The 27,985-nt window shown below is 39.5% G+C and overlaps 2 protein-coding genes and 1 pseudogene across 2 annotated transcripts in view; 2 read left to right on the forward strand and 1 right to left on the reverse strand.

Moving 5' to 3' along the window:
• The window catches only part of FAT3 (FAT atypical cadherin 3), a 687,549-nt gene that overhangs the window by 519,118 nt on the left and 140,446 nt on the right, over positions 1–27,985 (forward strand). The window lies entirely within an intron of this gene.
• The window catches only part of CEP295 (centrosomal protein 295), a 1,096,927-nt gene that overhangs the window by 124,439 nt on the left and 944,503 nt on the right, over positions 1–27,985 (forward strand). The window lies entirely within an intron of this gene.
• Positions 3,177–3,261, reverse strand: LOC126936747 (uncharacterized; annotated as a pseudogene).

Raw genomic sequence — 27,985 nt, forward strand, 5'->3', positions numbered from 1 at the left:
TCAACTATAAGATGGAATTGTTTTAATAGCTATGACAACTTCTAGAAAGTTCTACTGCAGAGTTTTCCTTTTCTATATTTATAGAAGCATTTCAAGGAATAGTCAACTTCTTAAAAACTATGGGTAGAAGTGGTTTAATTTTTGTATTATATGTTTAATATTCAGAAAAGCATATTTATAGTCAACAGTTGCAATTTCAGGTATCCCATATATTCATCATAAATAAGAATTTGCTGAGAAAAGACACAGAACAACCATGTCAATGGGAAATGGTGAAATTGTGGTTACTAAGTTTTAGAAATACAAATTTTAAGCTGATATGCTCTTTGAATGGTTAAGAAAAGAATGATAAAATGCCTACAATTCAAAATAGTTTAAATGACATTCAGAGGATGGAAAGATACTCAGATGCTCGAAACGACCCCTTCTCATGTGACATGATAAAATTTAACATGTTGCCAGAAGCACCAAATTATGACTAAGTCACTCTGGTTGAAAGTTAAAGAATGGTTAAACTCAAAAATAATAAAAAATGACCTTTAAAACAGCTAAAGAAATCTGAAATGGCCAAAATCATCCTATGCCAAACGGTAAGCTAATTTGTTATTATCTAGTATCTGGGACATGTATTAAGTGGGATTGGTCAACTCGGTAGCAGTGGGCCGACAGATTCAACATGAAAAGCAAAAACTGTCCAAAGCAATGGAAAGGAAATAAGGATGGGATTACTCAGGAGAACAGGACACTATCACATTTACCTTAGTGTTAAATCTATTCAGTAGAAGTCTAAATCTCCCTAGGATTCTTAAATCTCAATAAAATGATCATTTACTAAAATACTGCTCTTATGACAAAATGAAAAAATTGGCATCTAAAGCTTCCCTAAAATATTCAAAAGCTTTTAAAACCACTCAATCTACTGTGAATTTCGATTAACTTCATAAACAGCTACAAGAAAACAATGTTTTGGTAAATTTAGCACATTGATTTTTGGCAAATTAGCTTCTGGCAAACTGGTTGTTTTATATATTGTTTATTTCAGCATATTGATTTTTAGCAATTTGGCTTCTTTCTGATACCTGGTGCCCTCACAGAACAAACTGGATAATCAAAGACTTATTTTTAGAAATATATCGAGTGCCAAGGGTCACTGGTTAGGAGACTGAATATACATGGTGTTTGAGACAGACATTGCCACCAACCTCATGGGAGATACAGCCTGTCGGGGAAGACAGACATTAAGTAAAAGTGACATAAATAATTATTTAGTCAGAACTGTAATAAATGCTTTAAAAAACATGGTATGAAATGAGAGTATCTGAGACGAAGACCTGGTAGGTAACCTTTTATTTTTAATTAATTTGTAATTAAAAATTATATAAAATAGAAAATGCAGTCTGGCCTGGTGAAACAGACAGGAGGACCAGCACTGAGCATCATGATCAGTCAGGTGTAGGTGGCATGGTAGGGCTGCAGAACTGGCGTAGACCATGGGCAGCACGCACTGCCTAAGGAGCAGTGGCTGGCATCCTTTAATGTCTCCAGTGTTCATCTCCTGCAGGGTTCTTTATGTTTTCCTAACATGCCTTAGAGTGATCTTTGTCTTTAAAGTGACAGGCTGCACTTTCCCATGTGCTTCTCTCTCACAGCTTACCTGCAGGCTCCAGTCTTCTCTCAGCCTGCAGCTTGAGACCCCTGTTGCCGTTTGCCATGCTGCCACTGAGGCTGGCCTCCCCAGCTCCTTTTCCTTGGCTGCTTTTTATTTTTATGCTTACACTTCTCCGTTGCTGTTCTTCTCAGCGTTCTCCAGCGCCTTTGAGACAGCATGCTGGACAGTGGCGGCACTCCCGTGCCTCTGCAGAGGGGTACTTAACAACTGGGTCTCTGACACCTCCCACGGAGTGGTTTTACATTGCTGTGGTGGTCTAGAGCTTCTCATCCCGCATACCATCTTCATTAGAAATCTAAGGATTCTCGGAGGCTCTTTTTGAAATCATCAAATCATCAATGTTTGACCTTAACTAATACTAAAAAACAAGTTGTCCATATTATTAAGAGGAGTTCTAAATAGTTAGAATTTGTTTTCTGTTTTGTTTTGTTTCGTTTAAAAAAAACTACTCCTTGTGGAGCAGGGCTACCCCACAGGCAGTGTGCCTTTGTTTACAACAGATAAATGAAAGACAAGAGGAAATTTTGTGTGCCCTGTGACTAAAATGTATCTAAATAATATGTAAATAGCTATGTTAAAAAAGCAGTCAATAGCACTAAGAGACAAAGATGTTTTTGCTTGCATTGTTTGCAAAGAAGTTTAGACTTCAGCAGAACTGGACTGCTGGAATAAAAGACACAGTCCAGGTTTTGGTGTTTTCTTTTTTTAAAAAAAATCGACATATTTGTTCTCTGGGGCTGCTATAAAACAAATTACCACAAGCTTGTTGGCTTAAAACAACAGGAATTTATTCTCTCACAGTTTTAGAGGCTGGAAGTTCAACATCAATTTCAGGAAGATCAACATCAATTTCACTCGGCTGAAATGAAGGTGTCAGCAGGGCCAGGCACCCTCTGGAGGTTCTGGGGAAGAATCCTTGGTTCTTGGAGCTTCAAGTGGCTGTCAGCATCCTGACTTGTGGCCACATCCCTCTAATCTCTGTTTCTTCCTCCTCCGAGTGTAACCTCATCTCCCTGTGTCTCCTTTACAAGGACATTAGTGATGTCGTCTATGGCCCACCAGGTTAATCCAGGATGATCTCCTCATCTCAAGATCCTTAACTTAATCGCATTTGCAAAGACCCCTTTTTCAAATTAGGTGAGATTTACAGGTTCCAGCTATTAGGATTTGATATCTTTGGGGTCATCATTCAGCTCACTACACAGGGGTTACGTTGTTTCTGTTGAGAATCACAATTCACAGAAAGGGGCCCAAAGCTTTGCTTGTCCTGAAGGTAGGGTGATTTGTTCTATTTGTTTGTTTCCAGATATAAAGTTGTTTTTTCCCGACTCTGCTACTGGTGCACTTGATCATCCTGGTAGAGGACAAGGTGCCAGCGCTGCTTTCTCAGTTGTGTGCTTGCAAACAAACTGGCTGACAAACGCAGAGCACTCGATAAATGTCATTGTTATTATTGCTGTGGTTACATGCAGGAAAACAGACTGAAATTTTATTAATATTTTTTTCATGTCAGATGGGTAATAAGATTTGAGGGAGACACATCTCTCCTATGTGTGAAAACCCAGTCATCACACTTATAACTACAAATGGACGCTAGACTGAATTTTTTTTTTTTTTTTTTTTTAGATGGAGTCTCGCTCTGTCACCCAGGCTGGAGTGCAGTGGCATGATCTTGGCTCACTGCAAGCTCCGCCTCCTGGGTTCACGCCATTCTCCTGCCTCAGCCTCCCGAGTAGCTGGGACTACAGGCGCCCGCCACCACGCTCGGCTAATTTTTTGTATTTCTTAGAGATGGGGGTTCACCATGTTAGCCAGGATGGTCTCGATCTCCTGACCTCATGATCCGCTGGCCTCGGCCTCCCAAAGTGCTGGGATTATAGGTGTGAGCCACTGCACCTGGCCCCCAGACTGAAATTTTAAAAAAGGAAACCGTAACATGATAATGGTAGGTAGTGAATGGAAGGATCAGGTGGTCATACTACTTTAAAAAGTTAAGTCAAAATTCAATTAAAAAAAAATTTTTAAACATCCATTTAATCTGAATACTCTTGAGACTACAAGACTACTCTAGAATTCTTAGTAAATTCCATGCTCAGAATCTATGCTCAGAGGCCGAGGTGGGAGAATCACTTGAGGTCTGGAGACCAGCCCTGGCAACCTACTGAGACCCCATCTCTACAAAAACCTTTAAAAGTTAGCCAGTCGTGGTGGCTCATGCCTTAATCTTAGCTACTCAGAAGGCTGATGGGGGAGGATCGCTTGAGCCCAGGAGTTCGAGCCTGCCGTGAGCCATGATGACACCACTGTACTTCAGTCTGAGAGATAGAGTGAGATCCTGTCTCAAAAAGAAAAATTAATATATCAAAATTTTGATATATAAACTCTGAGTTTTAGAGTTTTAGAGTTACTTTTATGTACATTATCACATTTACAGCTCCATGAGGTTGACGTTATTTTTCTATTTGGAAGGTGAGGACATGAGCTTTAGAGGGATCCAATCCAAGGCTGATGTAGCAAGGAAAGGAACAGGACCATTGTCCTTTTTATCTTAACTCCAAGTCTAGTGGTTGATACAGAATTTAAGTTACTGTGAAGTTGATGATACTCCTTATAAAATGTATGTTTGCCTGCTTTGGAATTTGTGCTAGAGGAAAATTTTGTTCATCCAACCCCAGTCTCCAGGTGGGATTCCTAGGTTTTCAAACCTGTTTATTAATGTATTTTTTAACATGTGTCAAAATTCTGCTTAGTTCCACAATCATTATTTCTAGGAATTTCTGAAAAATGCCCATTTATGTCTTAAGAATAATCCATTCAAATCTCAAAAAAGACTATTTTTAATCATGTAGTTTTTAAAAATATTTTCTTCATCTTCCTGCCTTTATCATAGGTCTTCTTATGCCTAAGAACTAAAGCAATTTCTTTAAAATGAGCAGAACAGGTTCTTTCCATGATAGTTGATCCTTCTTTATGAAATTGGGTGCTAAGTCAGATTTGGTTTTGAGTTGTCTTCCCTATCACCCACCCCCTCACCCACCAACTTGCATTTTATTGAAGCAAAATATTTCACAGTATTTGTGGTGCCATTAGAATGTCCTTCAGTCCAACACTCTTTATAATCCTCCTTCTAAAACTTGGCGTTTTGCTGTTGAATATGTAAATATATGTAAGGAAGTTCACTGATGTTCTGCTTTCCAGTTACTCCCAAACCTGTAAATATTTTTGAAGCCTTGAATAGATCATTTGTTCATTATTGGTGTCAGTTTTACCCCCAGGGGACGTTTGGAAATGCCTGGAGACAGTTTTTGGTTGTCACAATAGCAAAGAGCAGGCACCTAGTGGGTAGAAAAAAGGATGCTGCCAGCCATCCTACAGGACAGCCCCCACAACAAAATTATATGACCCCAAATATTCAATACTGCCCTCGTTGATAAATACGGGCCTATATCTACAGCACCCATCTTTCAATTTCATCTTATAGATGTTCAGCTCTCACTGAAGACCACAGAGATACATTAAAACATGCACTTAAACAAGGAGTGGCAGCATCTTTCAGATGATCCAGGTTCCACTCTTACTTTTTCTTGGTGACCTATGCATAGCAAATGGCTTTCATGTCATCTCAAGTCTAGGATAATGATAGTGTCTTACTCTCTGGTGGCTGAATGATTTCTGTGAGGCCTTAGGTTCATTCTCTTGGGGGGAAAAAAAAACTTAGGGCAGTCAGAAGACCCGCCAAGGGCACAGTTGGTTGTGCCTTCATCTGTATCCTCTCTTTATATTTGTAATACAACAGTTTGTTTGTTGTTGTTGTTGTTGTTGTTGAATAATTTAAGGGAGGTGCTTTGGTCTCCTTAATAAATTATATTGTGCCATAATTCCAGTACCTAGTCTAATGGCAATACATAAAAATTGCTTAATAAATGTTTGTTGAATGAATGATTTTAATTGTTCAGAGTTTCATATTCAGTTATAGATCATAAATTCCAATTGCCTATAGTTTCCTGTCACCTTCCTCAGATTTACTCTGTCTTCTAACTTCTGTTTTGGTTTTTGCACTGGTTTTATTTTTGCCATCAGGGGATATATTTTTGTATTCATTTAATTTACTAATTTACTCATATCAATTTACTAATTGTTTATTATTCTAGGTACCGGTAGCATTGTCAGAAAGGTTTAAGGAGTGAGGAAGCAAACATGTGTAATTTAATTATAATACAGAGAGTGACTGAATGCTATTAGAATCTATTTACAGAAAGATCAAAATAAAATAATAAAATTTGAGACATAGAGGAGAAGCTTCTACAAGCAAAATAACAATCAGTGCCCCTGGAAGTAGGATGAGGTTTGAACAGGAATTTTTTCCATCCATTACTCACTCACTCACCTACTCATTAATCCTGTAAGCATATTTTGAATGCCTGCTCTGTGGCTAGGGACACAAAGATAAATAAGATATTGCTTATACCGTCAAGCCATCATCACAACAGTAGAGAATAAGAGAAAAACATTGCTTTTGGATCAGATGGGTTTGCCATGAGAATCCTGGTTTCTCCATTGCTTCTGAGCTGTACAACCCTTGGGCAAATTTCAATTATGTCTCAATGTCCATATTTGTTACATGGGAATAGCAATATCTGCCTCGCAGAGATTTTACTAAAATTACATGAAATAACATGTTAATTATTCAACAAACATTTATAGAGAACCCATTACTTTCCAGATACTGGATTAAGCCCTAGAGGTTAAGCACTGGAGATACAAACACAAATGACCCCTCCACCCCTGTCTTCCAAGGGACAGTTTGATAAGTGCTTTGGGAGAGATCACAGAGCAGGAGTGCTTGACTTGGACGGTGGAAAAGTCATGAAGGACCACTTCCCTGTGGGATAACCACTGAGTTTGATGTTAAAAAACATTGGAAGTTAGACCCAGGAAAAAACTTCACCACACAGGGTATTCCAGACGTAAGAACGCAGGCTTGCTGAGGGGTAAGTAGCTGACTAGAGCCTAGAGAGGAGGGAAGATGTGGAGTAGGGGAGACAGGGACAGTGGGACACAAGGCTAGCAAAGACTGAGGCACAAGGCTGGATGTCAGCAGGCTATGTGTGCCTTGTTAGAGAGTGTAAATCCAACTGGAAGCCACTGGAAGAAACAAGATCAGTAACCATCTAACACATGAGTAAAACAAGTCTACATTCTGGAAGGTTTGGGGGAAGACTCAAGTGAACTGGGCACATTCTGGTGTTACTAGCCAAAGACTTGTACATGAAAATTTAGGAAATTAATTTGAATAGGTATAATATGAGGCAAGGCTGTGATAGAATTTGGTAGTCTTGGTGGTCGTTTATCTACAAAATGATACATTGTTTTAGCACCATGTGTACAATGTCCTAGATGAGGAAAAGACTTGAGGCTTGAATACCAGATATGATATTGTGACTTAGTTATCAAATTGTAGGGTCCAGGTCTAGGGGAGAGCAATTGAAACGTACGTGAAGAGATGGACAGCAGTCTTCTGAGAAGAATCATCAGTATGAGACAGAGAGGGTAGAGCCCACAGCGCTATAAGCTTAAGTAAATGAAAGCATGGTGGTCCCTGGGTTGAAAGGCCAATGTGACTTGAGAGAGAAGATATGAGTTGAGTTTGGCACGTTATGTTTTAAATGCAAGAGAGGCAAAAAAGTGAAACTTCCTATTGAGACCTTAGATATGTGGGATGAAATCTTGTGCAGGAAACTGAAGCTGTAGGTACAGATTTGGGAATCCTCACAATAGAGATGATTGTTTGGGGGTATATAAATGCTTCTTGATATTCTTTATGTCCATTTTTGAAGGTTTTCTAATGTTAATTAGGAGCTTTAGTCTGATATTCAATTAACAGAGCAGTGCTTTTAAGTATACTTTCCTTTGCTGCAAAGCATCTGTTTAATATGTGCTACTACCTAATATGCCAGGAAGTTCTGGGTCCCCAATAACTCTCTTGTGATAAATCGGCACCTTTGGAAGTTACATGAGGTTTTCCAGCTTCCAAAGCACTCTCTGAGTATCTGATGTTTTAATACAGAGGAGTACATTACTGGTTTAATTATGGTAAGAATTCTTAATAACCAGATCCTGAGTATGGGAGTCTACCTGCTTCTTCTGGAAAAAGGATTATCTCTGGAAGGGAGAGAGAAGCAAGCTGTGGTTCAGTTTGTGTCACCTGTGTCAGTGGGATGCCACATGTTTGAGTTAGTAATGTGTATCCAGCACTGGCTTAGATACTAAGAATACAGCAAGTTCTTTTTGTTGCAAGTCCAGCAAACAAGCACAAGATGTGTAGAGAAGGGATTACATAGACGTCTGTTCCAAAGGCTGGTAAGCACTAGAAGAAGCAGAGGCTGACCTTATTCAGGGCAGTAGGATTTTTAAAAATCACAATATAATGGCATTTTAACTGAACCCTAAAGTCTAAGTAACATTTACTCTGGAAGTTAAATGAAATAATGTTGCTTGTTTATTGTAATAATAATGTACTAGAAAATAAAGTCAATTAATTTTTTTTAAAAAAGCAATGCTCTTATTTGCTTGGAACACTGTAAGTACTCAAAAATGAAGAAAAAGAAAAGTAGACATTTGCCAGGTAGTCAGGAAGAAACAGGAACAATGTATATATTTCAGAGAGAAGGAACAAGGTGTGTGTGTAACAAAACTACAGAGACAGGAAGAGTAGGCACAGTGTGCGTGTTTGCTGGGAGATCATACCGAAAATATTGACAAACAAATTATCATATTTGCTTTAAAAAATGATCCCTGAGCCTGCAAAAAGGAGCATGGCTTATGGATAGAGGAAGATCAGATAAAAGGAGACCGGTCAGGAGGCTATAGCTCAGATCTAGGTAAGAATGAATGGGAATCTGAACTAAGGTAGGAGATGGAGAAGAGACGATAGATTTTAGATAGATCTAGGTGGTAGAATTAACAGAATTTGGTGGCTAATTAAATGTGATAATAAACAGGCAAAGAGGATTCTAGAACACCTCCCAGCAGGAACTCCCAGTGGAGTTTGAGCATGTCTTGTCTGACTTAGGGCATGCATATCTGAAACCACCTTGTGCTGAATGACAAGCCTGATTTTTCCAGCACCAATGCTCTTCTTGACTGTTTGCTTGACACTTTGGGAAGTAGCATTAACACTCTTAGGTCACTAGGGGGCTAATCATAGCCATTTTCATGATTGCAATACTGAATTGGAGTTTTCAGAGAATAATCATGGCAGTTCACATAAGGGTCTTTCCTGGAAGAGGCGCTCACTGTCTTCGGACAATGTCATTTGCATTAAGACCGTTCCATGAGGCTAGTGTCATAAAAATCATTACTTATACAGCTTTTGCTCTCAAATCTTTAGTCATTCCAGATGTCTACTGAATACTAAATTCTTTGTTCAATCCAGCTGTAAATGTGTTAAGCTGATAGATACAAACTATTCACAAATGAATGACTAGAAGGATGGATGGATGAGCATAGATAGATAGATAGATAGATAGATAGATAGATAGATAGATAGAAATTAATGACAGCAGTTAGTGCTCTATTTCCATGAGCATGTTAACAATTTTAAAGAAAAATTTATTTACGATGATTTAGTAAAACCATAAACCTGCATTTAAAACCTACATTGGTGATACGTAAAGCACTGCGTTGGACTATTACATACTAGATTCAAAGCCCTTAGAAGACAGAGGTGGAGGGTCATTTATGTTTGTACCTCTAGTGCTTAACCTAGTATCTGGAAAGTAATGGGTTCTCTATAGATGTTTGTAGAATAATTAACATGTTATTTCATTTAATTCTAGTAAAATCTCTGTGAGGTAGATATTACTATTCCCATGTAACAAATATGGATATTGAGACATAATTTATATTTGCCCAAGGTTGTACAGCTCAGAAGCAATGGAAAAACCAGCATTCTTATGGCAAACCTGTCTGATCCAGAAGCAATGTTTTTCTCTTACTCTCCACTCTTGTGAAGACGGCTCTTTGAAGGCATTGTCTGATCCTTCTTGAGCTTCTGCACAGTTCCTAGTTGGGAGCTGAGTTACTCTTTCAGATCATAGAGAAGTCTCATTATTGGCAACCAAACTGTTGTGCTGACCCAGACATTTTATATCTGGAGCTGCCATTTGAGAGTCACCAGCAGAGGGTTCAAGTTCAGGTAAGCCACAGCCTACCAGCTTTGGGAAATGATGAGGATAATGACATTCCTGACCCCAGCTTTCCAAGATGCTCACCAAGCCCAAATGTGCACCTGTGCAGAGCAAGCCATAATTCCTTACCTCAGACCGCTAACCATGTTCAGATAACCATGAAAATGATTTCCATTGATTCAGTAGAACCTAATTATACTGCAAAAGAATGAAGTTGAGTAGAAGAATGACATTTGGGGACAGAATTGTTAAGTAATGAAAAATAAAAGTAATGGCAATTGACCCTTGAGGTGTCTGATCAGACCCACACATGACTGCTAGGAAAATAAATTGGTTGTAAGGGATCTATACCTTCTCTGTGAACCCCAGGCCATTAGCATTGTCCTTTCCATTTCTCCAGGAAGTTCTCAGGCTTCATTTAGCCACTGATACTGTAGAAATTTCATCTTTAGGAAGAAAGTCATAAATATAGCAACACCTATACTCTTTTGAAAAGGAAAGATTCCTAGTATATGGGCAATAAAGTGAGAATTTGATTCATTTATTTAAAAGATCTCCCAGGTGCAAATTCATTTACTTCTAGGGTGGTCTTTTATTTTTTCCTTTTACATTTGTAAAAAGAGATATGATCCTCCCACCCCTTCCCATCTCACTGATGTCTTTAAAAAGCTGGAACCAGAGTCTGATTACAGACATTTGTTGCCATGAAGACACAACGGAATGTGGTTAAGGGAGAAGAAAGAGCCTTAACTATGAATTATTTTCCTTTGATGGCTAATTTTTTTTCTCTTATACCTTTCCAAAAAGGTGGCAAGGTGACATCTATTTAGAGTGTATTTAATTGCAACTTTCAGAAGACTGAAACAGTAATATCTCACAGAATCCTCAGTCACAATTCAAAATGTTTGGAGAAGCAGAAGATGAAGTGTACTCTCAGCAGAGGGGAAAGAAATTGGAATTTCAAGTAATCTGCCTGGTCTGCTGATTACACTGTGTAACGGAGGATATACCAGCCCTTGATTTTTGTCTTTGATTTCCATTCATCTGGGGTCCTTTCCTTATGATCAGGGACTCTGTGGGTAGCCATGGTGCTTAAAATCTAAGGAATAGCAAAGAGAATTTTGTTCTATTATAAAGTGGCAGTGTCAGATGCAAGTAATTGGATCCTAATCCCTATCTACAGCAATTCAAAGACAGGTTAAAAATCTCACCCAGAGCATCTTCCTAAACCACAGTTAAATGGTGTGTGTATATATACACATCACTGTGTATGTGTATGTGTGTGTGTGTTTGTGTGTGTGTGAGAGAGAGAGAGAGAGAATATTCATAAAGAAACACACAATAAAGTCATGTGGATTACAAAAATTGATGACATAGTCATTAGATAAGAATAAACCTTGTTTAATTTTTACATAGAATTACTAAAAATAAGCAGTCAGAATTTTCCATGTATTTCAGTTAGTTTTTTTTTTTAATTCAGTGGAATTAATTACTGTAATTTGGGAAGAATGAACTTTGTTTTAGTTCAGAAAACGTATTACTCACATAATGGATCCCAGGAGCCATACAGTGTCAAGAATTGTTCAGTTGTGTAACCGTGTTATCAAGAAACCTCATTCCTCCTCCCTGCCATCCTTGGAATCAGGCCTCACAGAATCTGGCTCCCTGCTTGTTTCAAAAAAGATACCAGAAACAAATAGAGCTACTGATTTTTCATTGTTCACATTGAGACAGGGCATCAGAGTGGTAGGGAGAATTTGGACAAATAAACTTACTCTCCTATAAACCTTATAAACTTTTACTTCTTACATTTCAAAAAGATGTGTAAAACCTGTGATCTTTTCTTCTATAGCATTTCGTGAGAAGTAAGGGTCTTAAGGTTAAGCAGGACATTGAGAAATCCTCTAGGAAGCCCTCTGAAATAATACAAATATATCATCACTCCAGATAGATTTAAAACATCCAATTTTATGAGGAAGAATTCCGTAATCACCTTATGAGAAGAGAACTCAATAATACAGATTTTTACTGTGGGGATGTTTAATTCCCCAAAAGTAAAGGGCATTTATTTAAAACACCAGGTTCCCCAAGATACTAGAGTAACATTTAAAATGGTACCAAAGCATTGATGATCCCATTGGGAATTTTTAGCCTGACTACTTTTGCACACAGTCTGCATACAGAGCTTTGTCTCACTTCTGCATCCCTTTGTGATTTGTAATCATGGCTGTCATCTCCTCCAGATGGGAAGCTCCTGTGGGGCAAGGACCATGTTTTTGTTCATCATCATCTCTCTCCCACAGTGCTTTTACATTGCGGGTCCTCAAGGAGTGATTACTGAACACATAATACATAGTACAGATCAGAAATAGTGAATTCAGAGTACTCTGATATAAACAATACAAGTCTTTGATGAAGACATGCTACTTCCCCACTTATGCAACAATTATGTTTAGTTATTTTTTCCTGGAAGTGTATGTCCATTTTGTTGTGTTATCCACCTGGATTTCACAACATGTTGAATCTTGTATCGCTATGCTGTCACCTATGAACTGAGTGACTCTGGGCAAAGCTTTTGATCTTGCTGGATTTTTCATCCGTTATCAAGTGGGGTTAATATTGCTTAACCAACTTTCCTAGTCAAGTTGTTGGGAAAATCAAATGTGATCACAGATACTAAAGTGCTTGGAAGTAGTATGAACAAAGGGGCCTCAATATTATTGTCGTGACTGAAGACTCACAACATGATGAGTCCCTGTCATTCTATAGCTTTCAATAATAAATTACCCTGGCAGCAGACCCACAAACTCAAAAGCACCAAGATAGAGCACTGAGAACTGGGCCAACCTAGGGATCCTAAGTCTGTCTAAGGCGAAGCTACATAAAAGGCATAAGAGGACAGATGGGTCTCACACTAAGCCTTTCCTGGATTGCAGTGATATGTCTTAGGACTCTGATTATCTGATTGCAAAACCAAAGGGAGCAGAACTTGGACAACAGCCATACATCTTTGCCAAGTAGCCTTCAGCTGCTGGTGATGCAATGACCTGATACCTCATGCAATCTTTTTGTTTTTTGTAATTTCTGGAGATTTCCAGGGAAGACTGTGAGCCTGCATGTTATGGTAATGATCTTATCCATTGAAGCATGCAAACAGATAACTCTTTATGATCAATAGATATCCCTATTGCCTTGAAGCCTATTCAAGAATCATTTTTATTGTAAGCTTTCTGATGGAATTTTTAATGTAGCAAAAATCTAATCAGTTTGGAAGTTTCATAAACTGATTCCTCTTACTGTTATATGGCAAGACTTCCCAGAACATTCTCTATATATTTCGGTGAATTATTTCTTCCTAGTTTGGCTGGATATTAGAATCCCTGACATACTCTTTTGACAAAACCAGAAGGAAAAGAAAGGTGTTTATTCACAAAGTTACATGTTAAGTGTAGAATGAGATTTTTCAGGACAGTTGGAGCAAATAACCTTCCGTGAGTGTGCACTGTGGTGTTAAACTGCACACATGCTTGGCAATCTCTGCTGCCTTTCACATACTCTGAAACATGGTTTGGGAATATTTCTCCCAAAATGCTTTTGCCATAAAATAGAAACAGCTTTGGCTCCCAACTAAATAAAGTTCTTACAAAGAGACATTCATTATTCATTGCTCACTTTTCTCCAGTGCTGTCCACCAGAAATCTCAAGACCTTTCACACATAGGTACTCGTGGGCCTGATCTTCTGAGAAAGTTTTGGGAGAAAGTACAACTATCTTGGCAATGTCATGCCCCACTCCACTAAATGAATGGTGAGGATATATCCATTAAGCACAAGGATGACTCCAGCCTGAATTAATTGAGCTTCTAGTAGGGAGTTAACTTTGATCATGATAATAATACTCTGAGAGTAATGTCCAAGATTATAAATCATCATCTGTAAAAACTACTTGTATTCTACTTTCACTCAGCAAAACAGCTGAGTACTTATTGAAAGTCTTTCTTTTGAAATACCTTTTCAATGTTTTTGGCTGGGCAAAAAGACTATTTCTAGAATTTACAGATACACAACTGAGTGATACATTTTTCATTGACTCCGGAGGCAGTGTGACTCTCCTTTATCTTTCATTATTTAACACATTTAATCTATTTGGCTTTTGACATCTGCAGAAAGTTCACCAGCCACTTTTTTCACGTTACTTAGACCTCATGATGGGGCTGCCTGGGGCGGAATGATGAGAACATTCTTCCTTAGCTCTCTGCGTCCCCTGTTGAAAAGCAAAAGTGAAGAATGATTGGAGTCTTTAAATGGAAGTTAAGCAGATGAATGTTAACTGGGAGTGGAGTGGAAGTTTTAGGCTTTAAAAAAAATTATTATTTTAGGAGAGTATTAATTCTCTTAAATTATTGGATTTCTGAATCCATGTGATTTCATGGTCAAAAGATAATTGCTTTTTCCCCTTATCTCAGGGAAAGTGGATTTTAAAAATCATGTAAGTGCTTAAAAAGCATTTCAAATTTTCAAGAATTTATAATGAAAGAGATATTAGAACACCCATGTGATTTTATTTAAACACTCTTTACTACAGTAGTGACATTTCCAGACTTTTCATTTGATTGGTCAGTTTTATATTTTATATTTGTGATTGGTTTCACTTTCTGGATACATTCAGTTATTTCTCTGCTAATATTTTTCATGTCTGAGTTTTTCTGTCTTTGGCAATTTACCTCTTCCATATATTTCCTTTACTTATCCTGCCCTAGGCACCAGGAATAGAAAAATGAAAGACACAACGTCTGCCCTCAGAGAACTCAGAGAGAGATATATATATTTTGAGACAGTCTCACTCTGTCACCCAGGCTGGAGTGCAGTGGCACATATCATGGCCCACTGCACCCTGTACCTCCAGTGCTCAAGCAATCCTTCCACCTTAGCCTCCCTAGTAACTGGGACCAGAGGTGTACACCACCATGTCTGGTTAATTTTTAAATTTTCGTAGAGACGAACTCTCACCATGTTACCCAAGCTGATCTTGAACTCCTGGGTTCAGGCAATCCTCCTACCACCGCCTCACAAATTGCTGGGGTTACAGGCATGAACTACCATACCTGGCCACATACATACTTTTTGGAGAGACAGACAGAATGGTTAAAATACAGGCACATAGGTGATTTGATGGAAATGAGCGTAAATTCTGAAGGAATACAGAAGAGGAACTTCATTTAGACCTGGGACTAAATATGTGTGTCTCACATTCTCCTGGAAAGCAAGAACTGGTGACTATAAATATATGTATAATAAATGTGCTGAATACACATACATGACAATACTTCCTAAATATTAGTTATTAATTACAGTATTCACCTTGAATTTATCTGTTTGAATCTATTTAAGTCTACTGAGTTGATCTTTATTTAATATTTACATGTACTCCCTTTCGTCTTGTGGAAGTAATTAAAATACTTTATCCAAGATGAACCATCTTTCTGTTTTAGTAGCTGTATCCTGAGACCCATTTCCCCACAGACTTGAATTTTATTATGTGTAAAGAACAAATACTACCTGTCGTGTGATGAATACAAGAGTACACAGGGTTTTTAATAGCTCTGTTAATAGGATAATGAATAATGTTTGTTTCCAACCAACAGGATATCTACCTAATTTATTAACAATCAAAGATCCAACTCAAAATTAAAATAACATGCTATTAGAAGTGAGAAAACAAAACAGGATAATTTCTTCACCAGTGCAAGGCCTTGTTCCTGATGCCTCTTATGAAAACCAAAAGGAACTGATATTAGTTCGGCATCTGTTATGTATCAGGACATGTGCTGGACGCTGCCAGTACAATGGATGATATGGCATTGTCTTATCCCCCAGAGAGCTTCCAAGCTAACTGAAGGCAGGGGTGTGAAAGAAGACAGATATGTAACAATTAGATATGGAATTGGGGACATGTTAGCATCTGAACAAAGTCAAGTGAAACATACAAAGGAGTAATTCTATCTGAATGTGGTCTCTGAGAAGGCATCATAAAGGGACAGACAGTACAGCAGGCCTCAGAGGATTTTGTAAGAACTACAAGAATAGGGAGTAAGGGAGATTCCATGCAATGGGAACCCCAATCAAAGCAGCAAGGGCCTTGGAAGTACGTGCTCCATGTTGGGAAAACAAATGGACTGTGAGCTCCCTGAGGGAAAGGAGCCCATATTGCTTTACCACTGTTTACCTAGTGCTGTGGTTTGGATGTGTCCCCGAAAGTTTATGTGTTGGAAACAATCCACAATGCAACCATGTCAAGAGGTAGAACTTTTAAGAGGTGATTAGGTTAGAGGGCTGTGCCTCCATGGATGGATTGAAGCTCTTATCTCAGGAGTGGGTTCTGGATAAAAAGGATAAGCTATGCCTTCTTCCTCTCTTGCTCTTGCCCTTCCACCTTCCGCCATGAAATGATGCAGCAAGAAGGTCCTGGCCACTTGATGGCACCTTTATGTTGGACTTCCCAGGCTCCAGAACTGTGAGCGAAATAAACTTCTATTGTTTATCAATTTCCTAGTCTCAGATATTCTGTTACAGCAACACAAATCAGACTAAGACACCCAGCATCTAAAACACTGCACATTGCAGGCACGGTAAATTTATGTTGAATTAATTGATCTGATTGTGTGATTAAAACTCTAGGTGTAGGGGGGATAGACACTGGAGGCTAAGAATAGCACAGTGGATAGATGGTATCAATACTACAGGATCTTGTATATTAATACTGAAGAGTATGGACTTAATCCTGTAATTAAGCACTTCTTAAAGTATGTTCCTTGAACTATCAGACCTACACCACTCAGAATTCTGCCATCAGATATGTTTCAGAAACACTGGTTTAAATGGTTAAGCAGTTTCTTTTGCTTAGACTCCCTTGGTCTTTACTCCAGTCATGCACATTGTAAAGCTCCAAGAGGGGTTTATAATGTCCTTCAAACTTCTAGGATCGGCCACTCTTTTAAGGGGAGCACCTTGTAGGCTTGGTGTTCTCCATGACACCATTTATGAAATCTGCTGTAAGCAATAAGGAGCCAGTAAAGACCTTTCAGCAGGAGTTGATATGCTTAGAATTTCAGTCTTCTAGAGAATGGCATTGGGTGAGGCAATATTGGAGTCAGGGAGACCAACTTGAAGACAGATGCAGTGGTTTAGGAAGGAGATGATGAGAGCTTGACACCAATGGTAGAGAAGGTGCCAAGAAATATAACTGACATTTAAGAAGTAGCACTTTAGGGGCATTGTTATATTTTGTAGGTTGTGCCCTATGCAGGGACACCTGGCCAAGTGGGCCCCAGGGCACTGAATCCAGCCCACGTTCATTGTTGCCAAGCTGTGCATCCAGGCACAGGGCCACATGTGCCCTGAGAAGGGCAGCTTGCTATGACTTGAATATTTGCTTCCTTCCAAACTCATGTTGAAGTTTAATCCCCAGTGTGGCAGTATTGGGTGACAGGACCTTGAAGAGATGATTGGATCATGAGGGCTCTGCTATGAATGCATTTATTGGGTTAGTAGAGTAATGGGTTTACATAACAGGGGAACTGGGGGCTTTATAAGAGGAAGAGAGACCTGAGCTAGCAAGTTAGTACATTCAGCCCCCTTCCTGTGTGATGCCCTGCACCGCCTCATGACTCTCCAGAGTCCCCACCAGGAAGAAGACTCCTACCAGATGCATCCCTCAACCTTGGACTTCTCAGCCTCTCTAACTGTAAGAAATGAGTTTCCTTTCTTTATAAATTGCCCAGTTTCAGCTATTATGTTATAAGCAATAGAAAGCGACTAAGAGACTGCCAATATCTAATTCACAGCCAGCTATGGCCCTAGTCAATGACTGATGAGATGTTGGGAGGAACAAGAGAATTGTCCAAGATGACTCATATTTCTGTTCTAAACTATGATATAGATAAAGATGTCTTAATTTTTTATTCTAATTTCTTTTGATTCTTCTAAAACTATAGTATCTGAAATCATAATACCTAGAGAAGGAATGATGAATGTGCAACTCTGCTGCTCTGAATGGTCTCTTCCAAGAGTTACAGTTTTATCTTTACCATACATTAAAGTGTACATACTGTCATTGCAGAGAGATTGTTATCAAGACCTCGAACCAAGGGTTACAAACGCAAATGCCCACAGAAGCATCATAAATGAGTGATATCTGTAGCAGGCCATTTACATATTAAATGTTTTTCATTTACAGTAAGAAATATACTCTCTTCATTTGTCTAAATATGCAGTGTTCCCCATTTATATTTTATAACCATTTTTTATAGGAACATGAGTAGTGAGAAGTACTTTTCTATTCTAAGAAAAGCTTCTGCACAACCGTGATGATGAATGATAACTGACATTGTGGTAGTGTTAGGCACACAGTAGAGACTAGTGGGCCAGTATTTTTTTTTATTTTTTAGGAGAAGCTAGGAATTTGAATTTTTATATGAAATCTCTCTCATTTTAAATGTTGGCAGAAATTTTTACAATACACTGTATGGGCCAAAAAAAGAAAGCATATCTCTGGGCCACCAGTTGGTGATCTCTACCTTAGTCTATATTATACATACACATGAGCCTAATTTCTGTAAGTTGATCTATTTAAAATTCATATATTTAGGTAGGCAAGGTGTTAAATTACCTGCTAAATCGCCTGGAAATCCCTGTTGAATTGCTGAGAGGAGAAAGCAATGTTTGCTCAGCTAGTAATTAGAGCCGTGTCCTTATTTTTGCATTAAGCCTTTACTGTGGAAAGAAAAGCCAAAAATCTGGTGCCTGGTGGAAGAGTTAGTGCTTAAATCCAAATAGCATCATCAATGGAGCTAAAGCATGAGAATCTGCCAAGACAAAAGTAACTTAAAGCATGAAGTCCAGCACTATGAAATAGAAGGGAAGCTACCAATATATACTTTCTGTTGTAATTTATATCTGGTGGATTCTGTTTCATGGAGAGGAGAATGTGGAATAGTATATCGACTAAGGCCTTGATGTCAAGGGAGTTGTGAAATAGTGCAGAGGGATTTAGACCTGCGGCTAATATGATGTCACATCTTGGTTCATGGCAGAAGTTTCTTAACGGCCCACATGTGAGCACATAGATTGGACCCATCTGTTTGAAAAGGGGAGTGAGCACATGGGTGGTAATCACCATTGTGCTAAAGAAACTTTGAGGAGGTGTTTAGTTCCTGCTGATAGGAAAGATTAGAATCAAGCAAGTTTTATGAATAGAAAATGATGAGCAGATGAGCCTGGAAGGAAATGGAAATATGCTGAGATTAGTAGCTGATGCATACCTCTCTGCAGGGAAAAAGAAAAAAGAAAAAAAAAAAAAAGCTTTAAGAGATGTCAGGCTGGGAAATACTTTATTTCCTGAAATGCAAATAAAAGATTTGGACAAAGCTGTAATAGCAGCTGCTGCCAAAATGAATTGGTCAAGAATCTTTCTAAAAAAGTTGCCATTTAGCAGTTGTTGGGTCTAAACACAGGGAAGAAAAGATACCTTCATTGTCCTGAAATGCAAGGTTCATGAATGCATGCATTCAACCAACAAATATTTGTTGGGAACCAACTACGTGTAGTCCTGTGGTAGGCCCTGGAGTGGCTCACACACTTGTAGGAATCAGTGCCCTGCCAAAGACAGACCATGGGTACTTGGAAAGGATGGACTATGAGCTTTCTCCTGGTGCTTCCCAATAATGCAATGTCTTTGGACAAAGAGAAGGCTCACCAAAATGAGTAACATGATCCACTGGCCCCAAGGCCTGGGTTCCCTTGGTTCCATGAAGCAGAGCATTTTCAGTTTGAGCATTTTCAAATTGTATTCTTTCCTAAAAGCACAACTTTTTAGGCAAAATGTAAGTTATTAAAAGCAGTTCAGAGAAAACTCCTTGTATTAGTCTGTTCTCATGCTGCTAATAAAGATGTAACTGAAACTCGGTAATTTACAAAGGAAAGAAGTTTAATTAACTCACAGTTCCACATGGCTGGGGAGGTCTCACAATCATGGTGGAAGGCAAATGAGGAGCAAAGCCATGTCTTACATAGCAGCAGGCTAGAGGCTTGTGCAGGAAAACTCTCATTTATAAAACCATCAGATCCCATGAAACTTATTCACTACCAAGAGAACAATATGGGGGAAACCGCACCCGTGATTCAGTTATCTCCACCTGGTCCCACCCTTGACACGCAGGGATTATTACAATTCAAGGTGAGATCTGGGTGGGGATATAGCGAAATCATATTATTGTGCCCCTGGCTCCTCCCAAATCTCATGTCCCTACATTTCAAAACCAGTCGTGCATTCCTGACAGTCCCCCAAAATCTTAATTCATTTCAGAATTAACTCAAAAGTCCACAGTCCAAAGTCTCATCTGAGACAAGGCAAGTCCCTTCACCTATGAGCCTGTAAAATCAAAAGCAAGTTAGTTACTTCCCAGATACAATAGGGGTACAGGTATTGGGTAAATATACCCATTCCAAATGGGAAAAATTGGCCAAAACATAGGGGCTACGGGCCGCATGCAAGTCCAAAATCCAATAGGGCAGTCATTAAACCTTAAAGTTCCAAAATGATCTTCTTTGACTCCATGTCCCACATCCAGGTCATGCTGATACAAGAGGTGGGCTCCCATGGCCTTGGGTAGCTCCACTCCTGTGGTTTTGCAGGGTACAGCCTCCCATCTGGCTGCTTTCATGGGCTGACATTGTGTCTGCAGCTTTTCCAGGTGCACAGTGCAAGCTGTTGGTGGATCTACCATTCTGGGGTTTGGAGTACAGTGGCCCTCTTCTCACAGTTCCACTAGGCAGTGCCCCAGTGGGTAGTCTGTGTAGGGGCTCCAACCCCACATTTTCCTTCTGAACTGCTCTAGCTAGATCCATAGCAGATCAGCTACTAATCTACTACCTATGTGTTGACCAGAAATGCCTGGACATCCAGGCATTTCCATACATCCTCTGAAATCTAGGCGGAGGATTCCAAACCTCAGTTCTTGACTTCTGTGCATCCACAGGCCCAGCACCACATATAAGCTGCCAATGCTTGAGGCTTGCACCCTCTGAAGCGATGGCCTGAGCTGTATGTTGGCCCCTTTTAGCCATGGCTGGCGCTGAAGCAGCTGGGAGGCAGGGCACCATGTCCTGAGGCTACACAGAGCAGAGGGACCCTGGGCCCAGCCCACAAAACCATTTTTGCTTCCTAGGCCTCCAGGAAGCCTGTGATGGGAGGGGCTGCTTTGAAGGCCTCTGACATGCCCTGGAGGCATTTTCCCATTGTCTTAGTGATTAACATTTGGCTCCTAATTACTTGTGCAAATTTCTGCACCCGCTTGAATTTCTCCCACAAAATTGGGTTTTTCTTTTCTATCGCATTGTTAGGTGCAAATTTTCTAAACATTTATGCTCTGCTTCCTCTGGAATGTTTTGCTGCTTAGAAATGTCTTCTTCCAGATACCCTAAATCACCTCTCTCAAGGTCAAAGTTCCACAGACATCTAGGGCAGGGACAAAATGCCACCAGTCTCTTTGCGTAGCAAGAGTGACTTTTATTCCAGTTCCCAACAAGTCCCTCATCTCCATCTGAGACCACCTCAGTCTGGACTTTATTGTCCATATCACTATCAGCATTTTGGTCAAAGTCATTCAACAAGTCTCTAGGAAGTTCCAAACTTTCCCACATTTATCTCTCTTCTTCTGAGCCCTCCAAACTGTTCTAACCTTTTCCTGTTACTGAGTTCCAAAGTCGCTTCCACATTTTTTGGTGTCCTTACAGCAGCGTCCCACTACCTGGCATCAATTTATTGTATTAGTCTGTTCTCATGCTGCTAATAAAGACATATCCAAGGCTGGGTAATTTATAACAGAAAGAAGTTTAATGGACTCACAGTTCCATATGGCTGGGGCAGCCTCACAATCATGGTGGAAGGTGAATGAGGAGCAAATCCATGTCTTCCATGGCAGCAGGCTAGAGGCTTGTGCAGGGGAGCTTCCATTTATAAAACCATCAGAGCCCGTAAGACTTATTCACTACCAGGAGAACAGCATGAGAAAACCACCCTCATGATTCAGTTACCTCCACCTGGCCCCACCCTTGGCATGTGGGAATTATTACAATTCAAGGTGAGATTTGGGTGGGGATACAGCCAAACCATATGACTCTTTAATCCTGTTTTCCTCTTTTTCTTTCTTCCTTAATTCTCTTCCTTTCTCCTTTCTTCTCCTTTCTTCCTTTCTTTCCTTTCAACCCTCATTCTTTCTTTTCCTTATTTCTGACACTATTTCTGATGAAGACTTTCCTTTATAAACCATTCCACAAGTTTATTCAACATAGTAAGTATACATCTCCTGAAATAACTGATTTACTGACATTGGAAATAGCAGAGACATGTGTTGAAGCATCACAGAATGAGGAAAGCAGAGTGGGGAGTGACTGGGACACCTATCCATCTCTGGTTTATTTCTTAATACCAAATCATAGGTCAAATAAGAGAAACCACATGTAATGACATTAAGGGCAGATGGTTTAATACTGCCTTCTTTTGCTTTTTCTCCATGTGTGATAGCGCAGGTTAATTTTAGTTCAATGACTTTACCTTTCAGAAAGTTTATCTTCAAGAGTTGCTGTTCCTTTGAGACCTACCCTTTAATTTAATGTTTGTGTACACTTTTCTTTCTAGAAATGGCAGGAAGCACTTGTCTTCCCAGGAATGCAGTAGTCTGAGACCATAGACAAAAAGGTCTGAATTCCAGCCTCAACCTTTATAACAGCTCCTGAGTATTCTTTGAGAAGGTCATTTCTCTATTTCTTCACCTGTAAAGAGGAGATAGTTTCTTTCAACCTTTTTACTATCTTAAAAGGATTAAGTATTTAAGGTTTGTGAAACATTTTGAAGATAAAAAGTGGAGAGTAAACATTACATCTACTTTAAATGCAATTCTTCTCTTTTTTATTATTTTTAAGAGCTCAACATTCTGGAAAACACCTAAATTAAAACTTCTGCAATATCGAACTAACACACATACACAAACAGACACACACACACGCAGACACACACACACACATAGATGACAATTTATGAATGCAAGCCTTGTTTGAGGCTCAAAAGCCAGCTTGGAACTAATCAAACTCTTGGAAAGATTGAGGTTATTTCTAATAAGATTATATTAGGCTAAGAAGTACATCTGTCTGGACCTCAGTTTCTTCATCTGTAAAACAAATGGATTGAATGAAAATGATACCTAAGCTCTCATTTACTCTTGAGTTCACTTAACATCTAGTGACTCTGTGCTTTCCTGAGTATAACAGAGGTAAGGAAAGGCAGTTTCCCTTTATCCTGGGGTTCTTTGGGACATACGAGACTATGACAGAGGCAGGAAAATACTCAACAGTGGGTCTCTTCATACATTTCTCTACTTATGTGGTGACAGGTAAGTAGAGACAGCCAAGCACACGTACGTGGTGATTTACAGGGTCTTGTAAACAGTGAAAATAGATAAGCATCTTTGCTACAATTAATTTTCAACAGGCACAACATCTAAATTCCTACCCATAGAGACTGTGCCCCTAGGATCCAGTGACTTCTCTAGGCATATTGTTTTAAATCAATCAGATCCAAGAGAAGACTAACATACTATTAGTAACTTATCACAGGGCATCCTAACATTTTACCCATTAGGATACACATAGAAAATGATAATATTTGTATAATATCTTTAGGTAAAGGGAAAGGCTAATCCCAGCCAGAGATGACCAGCCTAGTGGCCCATGTAGATGAGTTCACATTCGTTCAGCCAAGAGCTGAGAGGATGGATGTAGCAGCACATTGGAAGCCTTCTTGCTGCATGTGGTTGGATATTCTGCCTTAGTTTAAAAGACTTCATCTTTAGATTTCTTCCCTGCCCAGAACCTGTCAGCTTGACCCGGAGACTTTTGATAATGAGAGGGGGAGGGAGAAATAAATCTATTTTGAGCTCTGTCTTCTACCTTAGAAGAGTATCAAGTGCTAAAATAGCTCACAGCAATCAGGAGAGTGAAGGAAGGCACAGAGTACTGGAGAAGAAGTTGGGGGATGGTCAGGCTAGGGAGAGGGTATGCAGTTTTAGTGTTGACCAACAAAATTACAACAAATTTAAAGATTTTAATTGGCTCTTATTTGTGATTCTAGAATCTGTCAACATATTATTCTATAAAATAGAATGAATGTTCTGATGAGCAGAGGAGCTTGGCTTTATAGACAGAAAATGGTTGAGGAAAGCAGAAACAGAACAGAAAGCGGATCAGTCATTTCGAAGTTACAAAGGTTAAAGCAAAGGGACTTCCTTATTGTTACAGTTAAACCTGACCTGTCTGGGGATTTGGCTGTTCTCTCTCTCTCTCTCTCTCCTGATTTCTTTGAAGGTCAGATAAACAACTTAGCGTTGGCTTGGTAACTTGGAACGTTAGCATGCGTGACTCCATTTTGGTTTGGTTTGTTGATCCTGGTGCAGGAGTTCAGTTCAAGCCAATGACCTCCTATACATTTTATTTAATAAAGGCAACCCCAATATAACTGTAAAAATACGTGCTATTTGGGCTGTTTCACCTAGAACAAGAAGTACGCCTAGACAGTGGCGGATTGATTGGTAGAGACAGCTGTCTGGAAAGCTCCATCTCGGAAGAGTCTGAGACCACGTTCCACCTTTGGAATGAACAGTGAATTGTTCATGTTTCCTGTGGCCTCCAGGTGCAGCTGGCAGGATAGAGCAGCCAAAGCCCACATGCTATATAATTGCCATCCCTGCACAGGACATGCTGAAACTGTGGTGCTGAGACCAGGGAAAGGACATGTTTGAACTGTATTCAGAGGAAGGAGAAGGTGGCCTGCCCACAGGGTGGGTGGGACAAGCATTTAGATGAAAGGCAGCATAATGTGATGGTTAAGAGCACAGACCCCAGACCCCAGGTTGGATCCCACTATGCTTCACCTTTCTGTGCCGTTTCTAATCTGTCATGTGGGGATAATAATCACATCTTACTCCAAGACTGATAAAAGGATCCATGAGTTAATATTTGTTAAGCATTTGGAAGAGTACCTACACGTGGTTAACACGGAGTGCCTGATAAATAAGACAGAGAGAAACCAAGACCAGCCATGTCCTCCCTCCCGTCTCCATGATCGGGGAGAATAATTTTTGTGCAAAGAAAGGTAGAACGAATTTTGTGAGAGGGAGCTGATGATGTAACCATGTAACAAGATAGTAGGAGAGGATCTAATTGCACAAAATAAGGTTCTCAAGTCTGGGGTGCTAAAAGAAGTTGCAGTCATACCCCACAACCCAGTGACAGTTGTTAAGCATTGAGGACAGAAAGGTGCCAAAAGACTGGAGCCAGTCAAAGATGGTCCCTATTATCAATGGAGGAAAAGGAGACTTGATTCTAGAAGCACATCGAAGTACTCGATGTTGATCCACAGGCACACGTGGGAAGGGAATTTTAAACAGATGGTTAACAGATGCTTCTACATGGGCTGCACAGGGTAGGGAAAAGAGCACGTGCTGCCACGCCAAACTGACTTGGGCGCAAACCCGTGTTCTGTCACTTTCTGGCTGAGTGGCCTTGCAAATGTTCTTAACGTCTAAGCCTCACCGTCTCCAGCTGCAGAATAGAAATGACTATGCCTACAGGAGTCCCGTGAAAAAGTGACAATCGTAGGTAAATGATCAAGCAGAGGACTGAGCAAAGCAGGCATGCAATAAGTGCTATCAGTATAACCAAAGAGGCAGCGGCACATAATATTTTAAACCAGGGGTCGGCAAAGTTACTCTGTAAAGGGCACATTTTAGACTTTGTGGGCCATACAGTCTCAGCCTCAACTACTCAACCATGTCTTTGTAGCAGGAAAGCAGCCATAGATAATATGTTATTGCAGCGTGGCTGCATTCCAATAAAACTTTATTTACCAAAACAAGCAACCAGATTTTGCCCTTGGGCTATAGTTTGCTGATCCCTGGCTTAGAACCAAAACTGCCAGGTTTAAAACAAGGCTCTGCCACTTAAGAATAGTGTGACCTTTGACCATACAAGGCTCTGCCACTTAAAAATAGTGTGACCTTTAACCAGTTCATAATTCAGTTTCTTTATCTGTTAAATTGGTATAAAAACAGTACCTATCTTGTGAGACTGTTGTAACAATTAAAGGAGACCATGCAGGGCTCTGCATCTCACAGTGAATGCTTGATGCATCGCAGGCTTTTAATGCTTGTTACCTGTTATCATTATGATTATCCCAACAGCCTTGTGCAGGGAGCCAAAGTTTCCATAACATGAAATTTAGTAGAGACAAATATAAAATCCTGCACTTGTACCCCCAAAAGGAAACCACACACTTATAGATATGGTTATATTATATATTGCTTTTTCTAGGAAAAGACCTAAGTAGTTTAATTCATTCATATCACAGTGCTGTGTGACATGGCTGCTACCCAAAATAAGCACAGTCATCGACTGAAGAAATAGGTGTGAGATTGTCTCTAGGATAACAGAGGGGCTTTGTACATTTCTGAGTAAGTTTAATATGCGATTGTTCTATCCTGGCCATCGTGTTTTAAGAAGGAAGCTGGTATATGGGAAAACATCCTGAAAGATGTAAACAATATAATAAATGAGGACTCATTATATATAATAAATCATCTGAGAGATAATTATATGAATTAGTTTTTCAACCTGGGTTGAGATTTCTCAAATATATTTAAGGATTTTTATACGTATGGCAGTTTTAAAATATAGCCCCCCAAGTTATTTGACCCTCCTCCCATCTAGAGGCAGGATTTATGTCCCCACCCCCTAAATCTGGACTCTGAGACTCTTGGTCAGTAGAATGTGGTGCGAGTGATGCTATGCCAGTTTTTGAGCCCAGACCTTAAGAAACTGATGGCTACCCACTTTCCTTCAGGCCACCTGCTCTTAGAACCCAGCTGAGGTCCCAGCTAATAGCCATCATCAACCAGCAGATATGTCAGATGACTATAACCCCAGCTACCTATGACTGCAATTGCATGAGAGGCTCCAAGTAAGAACTGCCCCCATTCAGCCCCCAGAACCATGAAAGACAATAAAAAGATTCCAGTTATTTTAAGTTACATAATTTTCTGTTATACAACAACAGGTTGCTGGGGCAACGTGAAAGAGGAATTTGACTTTTTCTGTATAGCTACAAAGAGTAAAAATAGTCTATAGGAAGCTCCAGGCAGTCTAGGATAGTAAGTACAGGCAGTTAGATTTCTGTTTAATATTAAGAAAAGCTTTGTGAAGTGTTGATGAGGATATGGAAGAAAGGAATCCCTTGTACACTGTTTTGTCAGTGTAAATTAGGAGAGCCATAATGGAAAATAGTATGGAGATTCCTCAAAAACTAAAAATAGAACTACTGTGTGAACCAACAATCCCACCTCTGGGTGTATATGCAAAGGAAATGGAATCAGTATATTGAAAAGAAGTCTTGGATAAAGAAACTGGGGTGTGTGTGTGTGTGTGTGTGTGTGTGTGTATGTGTGTATATAGATGATGTATATACATGATGGAATACTACTCAGCCATAAAAATGAATGAATTAACAGCATTTGCAGCAACCTGCATGAGACTGAAGACTATTATTCTAAGTGAAGTAACTCAGGTATGGAAAACCAAACTTTGTGTATTCTCACTGATATGTGGGAGCTACGCTATGAGGATACAAAGGCATAAGAATGATACAATGGATTTTGAGGACTTGAGGGAAGGTGGGGGAGGGATAAAAGGCTACAAATATAGTGCAGTGTATACTGTTCAGGTGATGGGTGAACCAACATCTCACAAGTCACCATTAAGAACTTAATCATGTAACCAAATACCACCTGTACCCCAATAACTTATGGAAATATGATACTGAAAAAGGTATTTAAAAAATAAAGACAATATTTTCCTATATAAAAAAAGAAAAGAAGTATGCATTTCCATGCTCATTGCAGCACTATTTACAACACCTAAGATATGGAAACAACGTAAGTGTCCATCAAGGGATGAATGAAGACTATGTTTGTATATATACACAATGGAATACTATTCAGCCTTTGAAAAGAAGGAAATCAGCT

Source organism: Macaca thibetana, chromosome 14 (assembly GCF_024542745.1).
Source record: "Macaca thibetana thibetana isolate TM-01 chromosome 14, ASM2454274v1, whole genome shotgun sequence".
NCBI classification, from domain to species: Eukaryota; Metazoa; Chordata; class Mammalia; order Primates; family Cercopithecidae; genus Macaca; species Macaca thibetana.